A 19,101-nucleotide genomic window follows, 5' to 3' on the forward strand; every position below is an offset into this window, starting at 1 on the left:
TAGGACTCCTTTTCAGCTTTCTTCAACATTTACTCGTCCCTTAATATGAAAAGAGAAGCTTTTCTTTTTCATACATAGGTAAGTAAAAACGTCCAACCTCTACTGACGTGACACGCGTTGCGACGAGGAGGGGCCACACTGGCCCTTTAGTCGGTCTTCTGTCTTCTCATCAGCTCCTGCCATTACTCAGCCTTTAAACCTTTCTTTTACCATTCCCCTGCCTCAGCCTCCTCCGCCTTCTCTGTCTCTCGGCCTCTTTTGACTGTAACCACTACAGCCTCCTCCTACTACCACGGTGTAATTTATACCTCGCACTATTCCCATCAACTACTACTCGGACCAGATTATGGCTGCTACGTCCTCTGTACTGCGACCAGCAGCGTACTAGTAAGTCCTCCATCTTCCTAAAACTGCCTATAACATAAACAAGATCCCCATTCCTTTTCTCTCTATTCCTTCAGATAAACGAGGAAAAACCCCAATGTTAATCCCAAACATGATCAGAAACCATTCCATTATATATATATATATATATATATATATATATATATATATATATATATATATATATATATATATATATATATTGTTGCGATGTATTCATTTAATGAAGAAAAATTGATTTTATTTGACAAAACCGAAATAAGATGTGTATAAATAATAAACGTGTGGATGTTTGTGTGTCTAAAGTCATGTGTGTTTTTCGATAAAGAAAGAAAGAAAAGAGAAAATATGTGAGGAAATGAGAGAGAGAGAGAGAGAGAGAGAGAGAGAAAGAGAGAGAAAGAGAGAGAATGGGCTGGTCACAAAATGAGGGGTCAGTTTGTAATTATCTGTAAGGTTCAAATTGGACCCCCATTTTGTGCTCCCCCCGTTCCTCGGTGTATAAGTATGCGGTGGGGCCCGAAGAGCACCGGTTCGTCAGAGTTTGGAGTTTAATCGTAACCCAAAAAATACGAAGGAATATTTACTCAAATGTGAAATCTATTTTATCACCGATCATTTCTTTACAAGGTATGTCATGGAATTGCATGTTTTTTTTAAATGTGTATATATATACACATGACTTATGATTTATTCAAGGAGAAAAAGATGGCATTAGCTGCGCGGAAAACACAAGACATCTTCTTCCTCATCAGCATCTTCTTCCTTCCAGTCTGTCCATTCCTAACTAAATTCTTAATTTCTCCAAGACTAAAAACAACAAAATTCGTTCTTCTAACCAATTCTAACAAAACAAGTGCGTGTCCAATTGTTTATTTTTAGTTTTTGACAATCTCAACTGCTGCTAATTTTACTATTAAGAATTGTAGACAAGATTTTTCGTTTTAAAAAAACTTACTGTAATTATTTTACTATTTTTTAGCCAACTTTTTACAGTAACAGTACAAGGTTTCTCCATTTCCCCATCTTGTATTGACCCTTATTTTGCGTGTGCACCTACACACTTAGGACAACCAACAAGGACTACTATATCTTTAATAAACAAACAAATAATATATTTATTGGCATTTAAAGTTCTTAAAAAATTACAATATTGCTACTTAAACCAAGTAAATATTATTAATACAATAAATATAATTTATGAATTAAAATTTTTTAAAACGATCACAAATATTACTACTATAAAAATGGTTAGTAGTTGCATTTTATGACAAAATAAACTACCAACTTGTAGATTTTTTACTATATATATATATATATATATATATATATATATATATATATATATATATATATATATATATTGCGTTCAATACGAAGGAAATAATGAATGAACATGATTAAAATATATTAATTGGGTTAGCAATTAATATATTGAATATTTTAATGTCAAGTAACAAAACAAAACAAACAGTATTGTCAAATCTGGTCAGATTCGAAACATTTGACAAATGAACACTTAAATGTTTATTTAATATTTTACATTTTTTTGTGTGTGTGTGTGTGTGTGTGTGTGTGCACGCGTGTGTGTGCGCACGCGCTTTAGTAGATTGCCAATCTTTTAAAGCTAATGCATTTCAGGTGTAAACATTATTACGTACTTACGTGCCATGTCGAAATTAATATACCCCCCCCCCACTAAAAAAAAAAAAAATTACGAAAAATTACCCAGTAGAAAAATCTATGCTGTTCCAGAAGGTCCATCCTCCCAGGCTTTGCCTTATCTCTTTATTGCTAATCGCCTGAGGCGCCTCTATTGGGAAATTCCGACGGGTTGCACATACATTAGTGTTCCGCTTCGGGGAGGGGGTACTGACTTTTCAATCCAACTGCCCAACCCTAAAGTCACATTTTTCGCGGTGGGAAAGAAATAAATGCTACAAACACAATTAGAATTTATTGCATTATCAAGTTTTATCTTAGTTTTAATATGGAAGGGTTGTGCGGCCAATTCGGTATGACAAACTGACTTATCTCCCTTGACTTCAATTGACTTAAATTAAGGGTCCGCCATTTTAATACAAAATATGCCAAAACATAATTGTGGATGAAGTTTTGGGGTTTTTTTTTTTTTATATATACATCTAGCAAATCTTCTACTCTGATCATTTTTCGTAATTTTTGGAATTTATACTAATTTCTGCATGACTCGTAAATACGTAATAATGTTTTCAATTAAAATGCGGGTAGTACCGAAATTCGTTGTTTTAAACCATCACTAATCGACACAAGCACCTTTTCTTTTTTTTTTTTCTAATTAAAATAAAACAAAATTTATCCTACCAAGATGTTTTCTTCTGGTTTTTAAGAATATTTTTTTAAAATTATATATTATATGCATAACTTCCTTGTTGAGAAATTCATTTAGCCTTTTAATTTTGCAACGTTCAACTGGCTCGCAGTTTCATTATTTATTTCGAAATGACAAGAGACAACACAAACATATTAAAATTAAAGGGACATTTTTATCACTGAGAAAGAAAGGCGTTTGTTTATTTTCTTTATCTTTCTTGGTACATTCTTTTAGTAATACAAAATAATTAGTATTACTTATATTGTTTTTTTATATTTAAAAGTTAGTTACATTTCTTTGTTTATTTTTTTATGGAAATATTTTTTTCATTGTAACTGATTAGACTCGGTTCAGTTTCATTAATTATTCGTTTTCTAATTAAAATCAATACGTTTGGTTATATAAAATCGAAACTAATGCATACAACTACTACTACTACTACTACTACTACTAATTATAATACTTATTTATTTTATGTTTCCACATAAAATGTAATAAGGAGAGATAATACTTTCTTATTGAACTTCTGATTTATTTCAACATAGCCTGACAATTCACTACGTGGATGAAACACGGAAACCTCCGTGTAGCTTATTGCCAAAAATATATTTATGGCAATTAAGCTACATTATATATATTAGTATTGATTGAGTTGCTTTTTTTTTTTTTTTTTTTTTTTTTTACAGCTCCAATTTAAATGGAAGGATTCAATATAATAGAACATTATATAGAGCTCCAGGTGTTTAGCTTACACAGGAGTGGTATATGGTGATAAAGTTACCCAACATTCTCATAAGATCTTTTTAATATTCCTAAAAAATATTTATTTGTTACAAAGGTAAAAAAAAAAAAAAAAAAAAAAAAAAACATTTACGAAAACAAGACAAAAAGCTGTTACACACACACACACACACACACACACACACATCCTGAATGTCTAAGGTCTCTCTGCGCGAGGATTTGTCAGGACAACCTGGCATGAGGTTACTTTTCCCTACAAGTAAATCCTGACTGAATATTCAAAGTCACATAGTATTCGCGGTCCCAAATCTCTTCGGTATTACTAACCCACCTTCTCCAAGTGATATTACCTCAAATAACAGCACGAAGCTGGGTACTCCACCAGACAAGTGAATTCTTGTTCTGGAATCCAGTAAGACGAAGAGATCACAAGACAGACATATTATGACATATTTAAATGGTGACCTTTATGCCAAACCCTGTGAAAGGGAAAGGCCAAGTACGTCCTAGGATGGAGTACTGTTGCCACATCTAGGCAGAAACTGCTAGAAAGTACCTTATCCTGCCTTGACAGAGTTCAAAATAGACTTTGTAGCCTAGTAGAAGATGCCCTTTTCTCTTCCCTGCAACCTCTGTCCCACAGAAGAAACGTTGCGAGTCTGTCTCTGTTCTATCGTTGTTTTCATGGCAAATGCTTGCCTGAGCTCCAATCTCTGCCCACCCTTGCCAAACTTTCACGAAAAACACTCGTCTATCTGAAACCATTATCAATAATTTCCCCCACTTTTTATCTATGTCTAAACCTAAACGTGGATTCTATGAACAAAGCTTATTTCTTAAAACTGCACGCCTGTGGAACTGGAACTCCCTTCCGTTTTCCTGCTTTCCAGCTGACTACAATATGGTTGTCTTCAAGTCCAACGTAAACAAGTTCTTGATAAGCCATCCCCTTAAGTAATCCAATTTACTTAATTTCCACTACTAACGATTGCTACGATATTGTCCCATTGATTGCCGTACACTCATTAATCCTTATCCTCGAGATGCATCCGGGCATTGATAAGTCGTGACTCCTTTGTAAAAAAAAAAAAAAAAAATAGTCAATTGGGGAGAGGAGAAATATGTTCGCAGCTTCTTTACTGACTCGGTGTTTGAAGGCGTTAATGGAACATTCGAATATCTGTATCTCAGATTCCAAGCGTTTGAGAGCTTCGACTGAAGGAAAATGAAATGAAGTTGGAATATCTAAGTCAGTGGAGTGAATGAAATGCCCCATTCTCAGCTTGATCAAAGTAATAAGAAAACTGAAAAAAAAAAAAAAAATCCAGTAATTATAGGAGCAACCGGACTCATTAAAAAAGAATTTCAAAAACTATTTGGCGAATATACCCGGTAAACCAAGTGCAAGAGAAATACAAATAATTGTACTCAAAGGAAGATTGGAGTGACTGAAATAGCGAGAGAATGTCTGGCATCCGTTGGAATGCCCTATCCCCAGCAAAACAAAATAAAAGAAATCACGAATTCCTATCTTCTATTTTGTTCACACATATTTTAATGGAATGTGCTCTATGAACTCAGTGGACTTGTGCCCCCTTGATGTACATATGCCCGACAAACCCGCTTAGCAACAAAATCACGTCCCTTCACTGTTGAGGTTCCTTAATGTCAAAAAGCTTTCTAATCTAATAGTTTATTCCCTCGAACAACTAGCCTTTGGAATTCCCTTTCTGTTTCCCTGACTAAATGTTTAAATATATCGTAAACCAACGTATTGTTAATCTTTCCTAAGCATGGTTTCAAATAGTAGCCCCTTACGCCCAAGTGGTGGGTGATATGCCTTGCTAGGGGTAAACGTGAGTATATATATATATATATATATATATATATATATATATATATATATATATATATATATATATATATATATATATATATACCTTTTAATGTTAAGGACTTTTATTTTAATAAAAAATAAGGTGCTTGTTTAAATTGGCACTTATGGCGGCAATTAAAAGTAAAGAAAATACAGAAATGTCTGTATGCTGAACGTACCAGTCACGAAACGGAGACGAAATATTCATAATAAAAAAAGAAATAAAAAAGAAATCACTTAATTTGATGAAGTATTTTTTATTCCAGAAAATTAAATTTTATTCTGTGTCAATGGGAGGTAAAAAGCAGCGTCCATGAAGGAATCAAGAGCAGACAACCGACTTTCATTTCAATTTTATTTTATTTATTTATTTTTATTGAGGAAATAATTTTCAAAATAGGAAATCATTTTTAGAAGGGTTATTTTATATAAGTTAAAAACAAAATTTAAAATATATTAAAATGACTTTGGCATTCACTTATCGGTAAAAACGCCATTTTTTTTTTTAAACAAAAACAAAAAAAAATACTTAATCAATTTTTGTGATTTTTTTTCTTCAATTACGATAAAAGTTTTTCTTTGTTTTTGTTTAAAAATGATCACAAAAATATGAAATAACCTCTCAATAATTGCAAAGAATAAAATTTTAAACTAGAAATCGAAATTCCTTTTTCCTAGTTTGGTGTTTAATTTTCAATGTTATTGACTGGCAATATTTATTTGTACGAGTGATTATCTCAAATGTCAAGACGATGTTCTATCGACAATGCTGAAAAGTTCACACCTAAAAGTGATATCTTGTGTTTCACAGGTTGATCACAAGCACATGGAATGATTCTTGTTAAGATAGACGACAGATTGTTTTTTTTTAATGTGTCGTTTTTAGAAAAAACAACAGTACTTACTTGTTGTGTCGAAAATAGTAATATATCCAAAAAATTACAAAAATTCATGAAGTAGAACAACTGCTATTGTGATTTCAGTTTAAAAAAAAAAAGCCATCGCTATGGTCTTAAAAATGTCCGCCATTAAAGTGTCGAAAAGTATGTCTCCTGTATTCGCAATCCTCAAGGTGTTTACATCGATAGAGAATGCAATTTCCCCCGATTTTCCGTAAAAGTTACTTTTAACTATAAATAATTGAGTTTGTATTACTGTACACATAGATTCAAAAAAGTTGTCAAAAAACAAATATATAACAAATAAATGTTATCAAAGGCAAGATAAGTTACTTTTCTACCAAACTGGATATATTTTTCGTGTTTTTAATCAATGTAACATGTTTGTTTATTCAGCTCGAAAACCATACAGCGTTTACCGATTTATTGGAAAATTCAGGATGGCGTCTGACTCTCTCTTTAACACGGTAAGTTGTGGAAAAGGTATTATAAATAAAATACTAGACAAAATACTATTAAAAACCTGCTCAATATATGTTACTGTGACATAGGTTAACATATATTCGGCGGGTTTTTAATAGTATTTTGTCTAGTTTTTTATTTATAACACCTTTTCCACAACTTACCGTGTTAAAGAGAGTCAGGCGCCATCTTGAATTTTCCAATACATCGGTAAACACTGTATGGTTTTCGAGCTGAATAAACATGTTATATTGATTAAAAACACGAAAAATATATCCAGTTTGGTAGAAAAGTAACTTATCTCGACTTTGATAACATTTATTTGTTATATATTTATTTTTTGACAATTTTTTCGAATCTGTGTAAAGTAATACAAACCCAAATAATTTTCTACTCGATGAATTTTCGTAAATTTTGGATTTATTACTATTTTCGATATTACAAGTAAGTACTGTTGATTTTGTCTAAAACGGCATATTAAAAAAAAAAAAAACTAACTCTAACTATCTGTCTTCTTTCTTAAGAACCCACGAAACAATACTTTTTTTTTTTTTGCATTATTAAATGATGTGAATTATTATAATAAATATATTAAATAAACATTGATTTAAATTTATTTATTTAATTTTTGTTATGGCTAAGATTTACAATTAAGTAAACGAAATCATGATTAATGGCATTTGTTTGGTGGATTTCGGGCCAATTGACATTGTCCGAGGGCTTCCTATGTGTGCAGAAAGGTCTTTACCAAACTACTCTGTCAATTTTTGGTCTACAGACTTTAGACTTAATATATGGGGTATTGGAACAATGTGGAACGAATCGATTTGTTTTTAGCCGAAAAAAAAAAAAGCTGCTAAGGGGTCAAGGTTGGAAATTGGCAGGCGTAAAGCTAACTAAATTTTACTATTTATGCATGCACAAATATACATTTAAGTGAGTTAATTTGTATTTTTGATAAGCATATGGCCTCAGCTCAAATGGTAGCGAATAACTGTAGAGAACTAAATGTTTTGATTTTGATTCTGTTAGCATCCAAATCATTTTTATTATTATTATTATTATTATTATTATTATTATTATATATTTTTTTAATTTTTGGAATCACTACTATATATATTGAGTTCAATATAATAATCAATAAATACAAAATCATTAAAATATCATATTTAAGCGTATTTTATGGCCAGGCAACGCTGGACAGCGTGCTAATATACATATACATTTAACTTTTGAATGCGATTGTTTTAGACTGCCTTAAAATGAAAAACAAAGAAAATAAGATTTCTTGATTTTGTTTGCTAGTTTTGTTTCGTGTTTTTGTTTAACAATTCCGTGGTTAGTTTTGTTTGCAACGAATTGAGAAATAATTTTTTTTATGCTGAAGATGTGATTATGAAAAATAAAAATCTCTGAAACGTATGTACACAATAATATTTGTTGATGTTGAATTTTTGGAGTATGATTACAAAATATACACAATCTCACTCATTTTTTATTCTACTGAATTATATATATATATATATATATATATATATATATATATATATATATATATATATATATATATAGCTTTTAAAATATAATTATCCACTGACACGTGTTTCGTCGTCTACGACTCATCAGAGTGGCATATATATATATATATATATATATATATATATATATATATATTGCAATTAGGAAGGGAAGACTTTTATGATTCATGATTAAAAGTAAATTTGTATATATATAAATATATATATCTTCTCTCCAAAAAGGTGGGAATGAAGGGGGAACAGGAGAGGAAAGAAAAAGGAATGGGGAGCCAGCTGACCGGTTTCGACCCTCGCTCGAGGGTCGAAACCGGTCAGCTGGCTCCCCATTCCTTTTTCTTTCCTCTCCTGTTCCCCCTTCATTCCCACCTTTTTGGAGAGAAGATATATATATTTATATATATACAAATTTACTTTTAATCATGAATCATAAAAGTCTTCCCTTCCTAATTGCAATATTTAAATTTTGTATCTCTAAAAACATCATGATATATATATATATATATATATATAATCCCCGTAACCGTGTTTCATTGTAAACAACTGAAGATCCCTGAAAATCTTCATTTCGAGAAAGCAAGTTGATTTAGTGATTGCAGGAGATTAAATGACTTACTGATAAAATAATTTTATTTTTTAAAAAGTTTTTTATATAGTTTTGAAGGTTAAAAAAAACTTCCAAGACTACTAGCAGGCCGCCCGACATTTCCTGATCGTAAAAATATGCATAACTATATTTTAATTCATGCAGATTTTGTTATTATCATATTGTACCCAATATATAGTAGACTTGGGTGCCATCAGCTAGAACTGAAACCAAAACATTTAGCTCTCCAGTTGTATTTACTGCCATCTGACCTAACAACACATGGATATCAAAACTTTAAAAGTTAACGTAGTTAAACATATAAATTTATAGAGGATGCAAGTTAAGTCTACTTAAGCTTGCCAAGTTCCAGATTTTCAATTTTTACCTCTTAGCAGTTTTTTTACTGGTTAAACATCCAATCGAATTTGTTCCACAGGTCCAAATCTCCTGCATATCAAGTTTCAAATCTGTAGACTAACTTTTTTTTTTTTTACACGGTGGTCACCACTTATCAAGGCCCGGAAGCCACTCAGGGATAAGGGTTATTGCAAGTACAGTACATTAGTGTGGAGATTTGATGAAGTGTTTACTTAAGGGGGCGGTTCATTAGGAATTTGTTAACGATGGACTTGAAGACATCCAAGTTGTAGTCAGGTGGGAAGCAGGCAGACGGAACAGAGTTCCACAGGCGTTCAGTTCTAAGAAAGAAGCTTTGTTCATGGAATCCACGTTTTGATTTAAGCACAGATAAAGAGTGGGGGAAATTTTTCACAGTGGATTCAGCTAGACGGGTGTTTTTCGTGAAAGATTGGCAAGGGGGGACCAGAGATTGGAGTTCATACGAGACTAAAAATTAATGGAGTAGTTTGGTAAAGACCGTTCGTCACACAGACAGACAGGCAGTGTGTGTGTGTGTGTGTGTGTGTGTGTATATATATATATATATATATATATATATATATATATATATATATATATATATATATATATCTCAGCTTAAAGTTCCAACTCGCTCCACACATTCCAACATAAACAAAAGACAATTGTCAAATGTTGTGACTTAGTTTTTATATGAAAGACTAAACCACAACATTGAACGATCGGCTCTTATTGTTTTCTCAATAGTTTTTAACTTTATCATCGTCGTCGTCGTCATCATCGCCATCAGCAAAGATACTAGTGTTTCAAAAGTTGACCCTTCATGACATATCTGGTATGCGAAGGGTTGTTTGTCCTAAATTTTCACGACTAGAGCTATAAATATTTCTAGGTTTTAGTAGTAGGATCAGGTTTTGCTCTGTGTTAATGGTGCTTCATGCCAAATTAGACGTAACTTTGTTCAGTTGCTTTACAGCTTATAGGTGACCAATGGACAAGAAATGGCGAAACTGTAATAAAAGTCGGAGTGTCTTTTAGTTGATCATCACTGCTTTTCTGTTCAATTATTGGGCTGTTTTTGTTTTTTTAAGGCCATGGGAGCAGCAAGATTAGAACCTTCACTTATCTCAGATTAGCCTCCCAGACAATACCTCCTCATCTCATGAATGTGGATAAATCAAAACTAACCTTAAGTAACTGAGCTGTTTTTGTTTTTATTCTCCTTATGCAGTGTTCCCACATTGAACCAATCTTGTTTATTGTCCTCATGGAGATATGACTGAATAATAAATATTTCCTCTTCTGTTAAAAAAACAAAAAACAAAAAAGCAAACAAAAATGTATATTATTTAATTGGAATTCATTATTGAAATGAGTATTATTTATATTAATTTATTTATTGCGGACTATTATTCTCATCTTTCTTAGTTGTTGTTTCACAACAATTCTTACCTCGAACTGTAGAGATTCAACGTCTCTATCCACTTCTATTTCGGGGCCCATGACGCAGTGGATAGAGACGTTGACTCTATGGTTCAAGGTGAGAATTGTCTAAAGATAGTGGTTTCAATCCTACCCAAAGCCGGCCAGAAGCTTACTTGGACAAATCGTGGTGAGACGACAGAACTATGGATGGCAGTAATTGCTGAGAATACAGTTAGGAGATTCGGAGTTCCTATCCCGTCGTGATTACCACCTGACGAAGGCCAGAGGAATAGTTGGCCAAAACGTCATGAAACAACAATAGATAATAGTCCACAATAAATAAATCAAGCAAAAAAAGTATTAAGATTTTTCTGCAGGTTTTATTATTTACTTGCAGGCCACCTAGTGTTGCTCATTCGTAAAATATGCATAATTTTTTTATTTTTATTACATTTTCACCCCAAACAAGGCACGTTGCCACTTAGGGGGCTACTATCAGGGACATAAGCTACAGGGGTACTATGTAGGGAGTTGGGCAGCAAGATGTCAGTTCACGTTACACTTGAACTTTTGCATGTCAGTACAGTTGGAGAAGCAGGGTCCCGGAAGGGAATTCCAAAGTCTAGCGGTTCTGGGGAAGAAACTACTGGAATAGAAAGCTCTCTTACATCTAGGGATCTCTACAGTGAAGGGGTGGGGTTTAGCTGCTTGTCGGGTTTGTCGGGGGTATTTACGTCAAAGGGGTACAAGTGCTTGCAGTTCGTCAGAGCATTCACCGTTAAAGTACTTGTAGAACAGGCAGAGGAATGCAACATTTCGTCGATGGGACAGAGGCTGAAGTTTAGATGACAGTTCAGGACCTATCATGTTGGCGACTCTCTTTTGAACCTTGTCTAGGAGTGAGAGACTAGTAGCAGATGCACCAGCCCAAATATGACAACAATACTCCATACATGGGCGAATGGTGGCCATGTAGAGGTACAGGATACATATAAATATTACATTCATTCATGCAGATTTCTTATTTCTTAGTATATAGAGTCAATTCTTTATTGATTATTATTCAATATATAGTAATGATTTCAAGAGTTATAAAAAATATGACTTGGGTTGTTATTTATCTCTCCAGCATCGTTAATCTTAAGCTACCAACAGATGGATAAGAAATGTTAAAATTTAAACGACAAAAATTAAATGAAATGCTAAAATTATGAATGTTTGATTTTGAGCATGCAAAAAAAACAAAAAAAACAGCAGGCGTAATGTTTTATTCGACTTACCCTACCAAGTCAACTGCTTTGTTTTTAAATTTGACTCCTTAGCAGCAATTTTTGCCGGCTAAAAACCAAATTGAAAGCATGCTACATGTCCAAATACCCTATTTATCAAATTTCAACTGTAGCTTAAATATTCAGAGAGGAGTTTGGTAGAGACTTTTCGCACACACACCAACAAGGTCACATATATAACATATTTCTGTGTGCTAGAATATTTTTCTCTTAAATTCTATGCAATTATGCAGAATGTAGAAACTGTGCATCAATAGAATTCAGCAAATTATAAGAAAACATAAAAAATGAATAAGTAATTAATTAAAGTTCGCTTTTCAAAGGTATCTGCAAATATCCATAACTGAGTTTATTAAGAAGTTCGTTTTCATAATTTCTAAATAAAAAGTAGGCTTTTAATATTAATGTCAGAGCGAGACAAAAACAATTTTCTAGATATATAGATGTACAACAAATTAAGACATAATAAATGGTTCCTGCTGATTCTCTAATCATGTGATATTTAGGCAGGTCATTCAAGCAACCTGGGATTCTTACATTAAGCACTACCAGAAGCAACCAATTTTAATTTAGATGGACTGACACACTGTTTTTTTTTTTGTTTTTTTTTCAGACTTAGAAGGAATATTAAATATTTAAAAAATACGAGTTAAACATAAAAAGAAAAAATATTTGTTTAAAAAAGTAAACAAAAAATTTTTAACTTAAGGGGACATTTTTTTTTTTTTCCTTGTTATGTTTGATAGATTTTTTTTATAAATATTCCTCCTGAGGCGGCCAACCGAGGGATGTCAGTGGGGTTGTTCAGGCATTTTTTAAAGGTCAGAGCATGATAATCTTAGTGTATTGGCATTTCAAAACCACTCTTCAACTTGTGTCTATCCTCCTCAGGGGTGGGGAAAAGGTTCAGATTAGGTAAATAAAATACATTTAACATTCTATTAATAAACTTTGTGCAACGGTCGCTGTCTTCATTCACTTGTTTGGACAAACAAAAAAGCTGATTTTCATATATATATATATATATATATATATATATATATATACTCTGTCCTATGGCAGTCATCTGTACAACAAAGGTTAGCAGTAATACCAAGAAGTGTAGTTGGTTCTACACAAACCCTTCACCACTATAAACAAGTCATCTGTGTGGATTTTCGAGCAACTTAGTTGTGGCGGAACCTCATATGTTGAAATCGACGGGAGACTCGATATTAAGCTGGTCTGCAGTTTAACTTGTTGCTGGCTATCTTGTTCTTGCTTGTTGCTGGATCTCAACATTTTGAACCGAGAGAGAGACTTAGCTGTCGTACAAAGCTAAGACTCTGTAACATCATCAGTGTATAGATACTCCCTCAAGCATGTGTCTATAAAAATGGTCCTGTGGCGATGGAAAAGTTGTGACGCATGGAAGCTTGAAATGCTGGAAGCATGTAATAATTGATCTCAATGATCGTCTTCAATGTCATGCCTGCTTGAGCATGTGAATTCACCAGTAGGACTAAAAGAAAAAGTCATTTTTGGGCTCATGGACTGTCTGAGGGAGTGGCACTCGTCTGACAAGACGTTGCAATCATCATATATATGTATATATATATATATATATATATATATATATATATATATATATAATAGCTAAGACACATGGCATTGTCTGTTCGATTTCTATGAAGACAGTTGTGCACTCTTACTTCTAGACGTGGACTCTCTCTGACCATTTTTATTACTTTTAAATCTCTATAAAGTTCAAAATTTAAGTTATTAAAATGCTTTTCTTGTTGATGGATTTGTGGTGTGAATGTGGACCCTACAATATTGTAAACCTCTAGAATTCAAAATTAATACCATGATGAGGACACTCACTGCTGTCTGTAGAATCTCTTTTCCATTTGCTAGAAGCATCAGTTCTGTGATTTTAGAGTTCATTTCACACATATCTCTCTCTCTCATATATATATATATATATATATATATATATATATAAATAATTTTTTTAAAATATAATTATCCAGAGTGGCTGAACAAAAATCAACATAGAATTTCCTTGGCCTCATGATGAAGTTGAAAAAAATAGGAATTTATAATTTTCAAAAGAGGATAGAGAATAGCAAATATCTGAAAAAAAATAAAACAACAAAAAACAAAACAAAAGAATATTATCAAAATCTATTTCTATCATCACCATCATCGTTATCATCATCAAGTCAAGTCAAAAATGTAAAGAAAATGGCCATACGATGCGGCCCTGGCTTTTCTGCCTTTTACTTCCTAACTAGTGCAGCTTAAAAGATTTTGCAGAATTTAATAATAATGCAAAGAACTGTGTAAAGTAATGGGAAACAAGAAAGGAAAATATGAGGTGCCTTCAATAAGTTTCCAGACTTTTTTGTGCAGACATTTAAAATTGTGGTAGACTCTTGAAAATTCAGTATGTTATTGCTATACATCTTATGAGATGACTGACCAATTTTTAGGATTTCAGATTAAAATGGACAACTACAGAAGGAATCGGAATACACCCTACTAAAGCCTGATTGTCACAGCTGGTAAATTTTAAAAATGCAATCTGGATGTGAGGACACTTTAGAAGAACAATATGCAATAAAATTCTGTTTTAAACTTGGAAAAAAAAAAAAATGCCACAGACACGTATGGAATGTTTTAGACTGCTTTTTGGACCATCTTGTATGAATCGAGAATCAGTTTTTGAGTGGCATAAAAGCTTCAAGGAGTCTGAAGGATGATGAGAGGTGCAGGAGGAATATGAAAACACCAAAGTTAATTGGCCAAATAAATAATGTATAACGACTGTTGTATGTCTATAGAGACAATAAGCATAGTTGGATGTCAGCGTTTACTTATAAGGAACTGAAGATGCGAAAGATTTGCGTGTGAAGTTTGTCCCCAGGGTGTGTCATCCTTGTCACAGACTATTTGACCCAGATAGGCATCAAGGCAGTTCCTCACCCTCCCTATAGTCCAAACCTTGCTCCCTGTGCCTTTTGGTTATTGTCCAAGCTGAAGGAAAACCTTTGAGGCTGTCGTTATGAGACAATTGAGGAGATGGAAGAGGCTGTGACGAGGGTCATTGACATGCTCACACAAGAGGGCCTTCCAGAAGTTGTTGGAATGGTACAAGTGTATTGCAGCTGAAGGAGATTACTTTGAAGGGGACTAGTTTCATGTGTGTACTATCAATAAAAGTGCCCATACGAAAAAGTTCTGGATACCTATTTAATGCACTCTGTGTGTCTCTCTCTCTCTCTCTCTCTCTCTCTCTCTCTCTCTCTCTCTATATATATATATATATATATATATATATATATATATATATATATATATGGTAATCCACGGGAAAAATGTATATGTAGGATAAAAATCCACAGAATTTCCACCCAATTTATATAATAGTATTCAATAGTAAATAGACCTGTTTATATTGATATTTTATACTTTGTGTATATATATATATATATAGGATTTGTTGTTTTTTTAAGCGATACTAACAGCTTCGAAACACTGTTATTTATTTATATTCACTATGTTAGGATTTCTTTTTATTAAATACCAGCCTGGGTGCCCAGCGTTACCCGGGTGTTTGGAGGGGTGTGTTGAGCAAAAAAAAAAATGGTAGTAGGCAGGCAGGCTCGAACTCGTACCGCGAAGGAGAAAAAAATGTGATGTCTTTGCCGCTACATCCATTGCCAAACTGGAAGTGGCGATGGTTTAAATTAAGGCCAGTTAATCGAAAAGAGGGGATGACTTTCGAAAATATTGCCTAAAAAAGCGACCCCTCCCTGTAGAAAAGTGTCCAGTTGAGGGTGAAGGAATTAATGTTTTTTTAGCCAATTTTTTGATATTTGTCGTCCGAAGGGGCAAGCTTCAAAATGATACTCATCTCGTGAAAATCTCTCACCTCTGTTGAAAGTTTAAAAATCTGACGTCTTACCCCTACTCCTTACTTCTTACCCCTACTCCATGATGCGATCAGAAAAAATTAGGCAAAGTTAATCCAACTGATATGATGATTTGTAAAAATGGCTTGCAAAAAATCGACCCCTCCCTTTAGAAAACTACCCAGTTGAGGGTGAAGGAGTTAATGTTTTTGACCAATTATTTTTATATTTGTCGTCTGAGACAACGAGCTTCAAAATGATACCGATCTCATGAAAATCTGTCACTTCTTTCAAAAGTTTTAGGCAGATATACAAACATACATACATACATTTAAACAGACAGGTTAGACTTATATTATAGATAATTACATGCATAAAAGCTATACCCATGAACATGCATGTTTCTGACTCTCAGCCATCAATATGGCTTATAGTGAGAATCAAACTCATGACACCACTATCCAGTCTGGCGCTCTACCAATGAGCTACGATGATTTGCCACTTGAATGCACATTCTTTTTTATATATATAGAATAGGTAAATATATGATTAAAAATAAAAACAAATAAATTACAATATTTATTAATCCATTAAATTCAAACAAGAAAATTATACCAACTGCTCAATCTTGTATATTGAATTTTTTATTATTTTGGTAGGTTCCCATTTTAAAAAGAATACTTATACTCATCTTTACAGTTATATATATATATATATATATATATATATATATATACACACATTAGTTATATATAATTGTTATTTAGTGATAATGATAGCTGAACAGAAACCATATTATAATGGTGCACTTCCTAAGAGTTACCTCTTTTACATTATGTCACCCGCTTCCATATTTTAAGATCACAGTGTAGCATCTGTTCTGATGCTACACTCAACTAAGTTGTCTTTAGTCAATGGAGGGGAAACCCTTCTATACTAAAGCAATTTCTATTTCTGTCTACTTTCAGAGTGCCTTCTTTTGGGGAAGTTGGTTTTCTCCCACTTTAAAAACGACCTTGTGTCACATGTTGCATATCCATGGACTCATGTTACATCAACTGAAACATTCTGAGAATAACAGCTAAGATGGGAACAGTAGAATTAATACAAATTATCATCCCTCATCTAAAAAGATTCTGAAACTTTATTTGTATTCACTAGGAGTTTGCATACAGGTCATCAGCAGAGATTACTCACTGAAAACAGCAGTTGGTTTTCCCTGGAGTACATTTATTCCTGAAATGAGTAGATCAGTTTACACTATAACATCCCCCTTTTAAGCTTATGCTCAGCAAGAAGTCAATATCGTTTTCCCTTGGGGTTGACATCCATGAAGTCAGTATTTTTTTTTTTCTTTTTAACATTCGTTATAAAGAAATTACTGTTGTCATCTACAGTATTCAAATATCTTTTCCTTATTTGGTTTAAATGTTTGTTATGGGTAAATTTTGGTCATATTCCCAATTCTTTTATTTACAATCCCGATTTCCCAGAATAACTTGTTCTTAAACGTTCAAAAAAGAATCTTTTTTTCCAATTTGAAAACATCCTTTTTCTGCCATTTGGTTTTTGTTCTGGTTTCTGATGAGTCTGTTGAAAACCGTCCTGCTTTTTCTTGCAAACATAGCATCTGCTAATCATATACAAGATGGAAAATTATCATCAGGGGTCATTCTATACGCTGCAGAAAATCCGGTGTAGCTTTTTTGTATGGAAGTACTTTTTATTTTTATTTTTTTAAACTCTTTTAAAACTATGAACAAATTGCTATGTTAAACCAGTGCTTCTCTACTCCTCATCTTCATATGGATCATAAAATTCTATAGCTGACATTGGTTTCTCTGATATTTGTGTAGTCAGAATTCTTTCTAGAAAGACATCGGGTATTTACAGGAGGGACAACGAGAAGGTTGCCAACATCCTAACTGAAAGTGAGTTTCGTGGAACGAAATGAATTCGAACTTGGAACACCCGAATTGTCAGTCCATGCCGTTAACCACTTGACCACTGTCACCTCCCAGCTGTTCCACTAAAAACGACTGACAAAACTCGATGCACATTGAGTACCGTTATCCGATGCTACACAATTAAGGTTGGTTGTTTTTGTTTTACGGCATATCAACCCTTTTCAGGTTATTTAATGCCGAATCCAAAGATTTTGAAGAAAAAATTTTTTTAATAGAATATATTTGTTTTCAAGTCGGTTTCTATTTAACCCATAGTTGGGACCCTAACAGGTACTACCACTCTGGGTCAGAGTGGACCTGGAAGCAATGGCAATTAAAGGGTGGCTCCACACTCCCCGAAATCCGTAAACTGGGGCCTCACCACTGGATATAGTTTAAGGTCATATCCAGGATCGTGACAATTCAGGACTCTGAAAGATACAAACAACTCCTGCTTTGTATGTATTATTATTCATCGGACTACTGTTCTCATCTTGAGTGTCATTTTCACAACGTTTCGGTCGATATAACCTCCGACCTTCTTCAGGTATATCTTGTCAAACTCGGGAATTTGGAAAAAATTTAAAGCAGAACCCTTTATTTACTTCACGGAGGTAGCGTGCTCTTGTTCTGTAAGGACCCGTGGCGCAGTGGTTAGAGTACTGAGAAAAATCAATTGTAAAAGTGATATTCTCCTAAAAGTTGAAGGTTCAATCCTCAGTGTGGCCGACTGAAATATACATTTGTGAGGGCCTCTATCCAGTCATGGCTGATGGAACAAGAGCATGCTACCCTCATGAAGTAAATAAAGGGTTCCGCTCAAAATTTCGTCCAAATTCCCGAATTTGACAGAAACATTCCCGAGTTTGACAAGATATACCTGAAGAAGGTCGGAGGTTATATTGACCGAAACGTTGTGAAAATTACGCTCAAGATGAGAACAGTAGTCCGATAAATAATAATATATATAACTAATTTTCATCTCAAAAATTCAGAAACGTAACTCATGCTTTTAGTTATTTCCCACTTAGACACCAGGGTCAGAAAGTGGGATTGAGAAATCAGTGCCCCCGAAAAACTGTAAAAAGTGCCCAGGCAGCCCCATTGGCATCTCCCAGTAAAGGCACCTTAGCCGATTAGTAATAAACTAACCCTTTCTCAAAAAGAGAAGGCAAGGCCTGGGAAGGTGGACCTCCTAGAACTGCACAGATCTAAACTCCTACCGCAAAATCAACAGTAATGGTTTAATTTCTGTTGATTTTGTTGGTTGAGAATAAAATTCTTACACCATTTCGGTTTCTGTTGTTAGTGTTTTTACATTTAAATAT

General features: G+C 33.5%; 1 protein-coding gene across 2 annotated transcripts in view; it reads left to right on the forward strand.

Moving 5' to 3' along the window:
* Positions 1-269: 269 nt before the first annotated feature.
* Positions 270-19,101, forward strand: part of LOC145260381 (uncharacterized) — a 223,965-nt gene continuing 205,133 nt past the window's right edge. The window contains exon 1 of one of the 2 annotated variants that reach the window (XM_080118332.1): positions 270-387. The gene's annotated coding sequence lies outside the window, so the exon portion shown is untranslated. Of the gene's footprint in view, positions 388-615; positions 1,015-19,101 lie in introns of those variants that run through there. The other variant, XM_080118331.1, reaches the window with a different exon arrangement.

Source organism: Euprymna scolopes, chromosome 36 (genome assembly GCF_053919585.1).
Source record: "Euprymna scolopes isolate OS-2025 chromosome 36, ASM5391958v1, whole genome shotgun sequence".
Lineage (NCBI taxonomy): Eukaryota > Metazoa > Mollusca > Cephalopoda > Sepiida > Sepiolidae > Euprymna > Euprymna scolopes.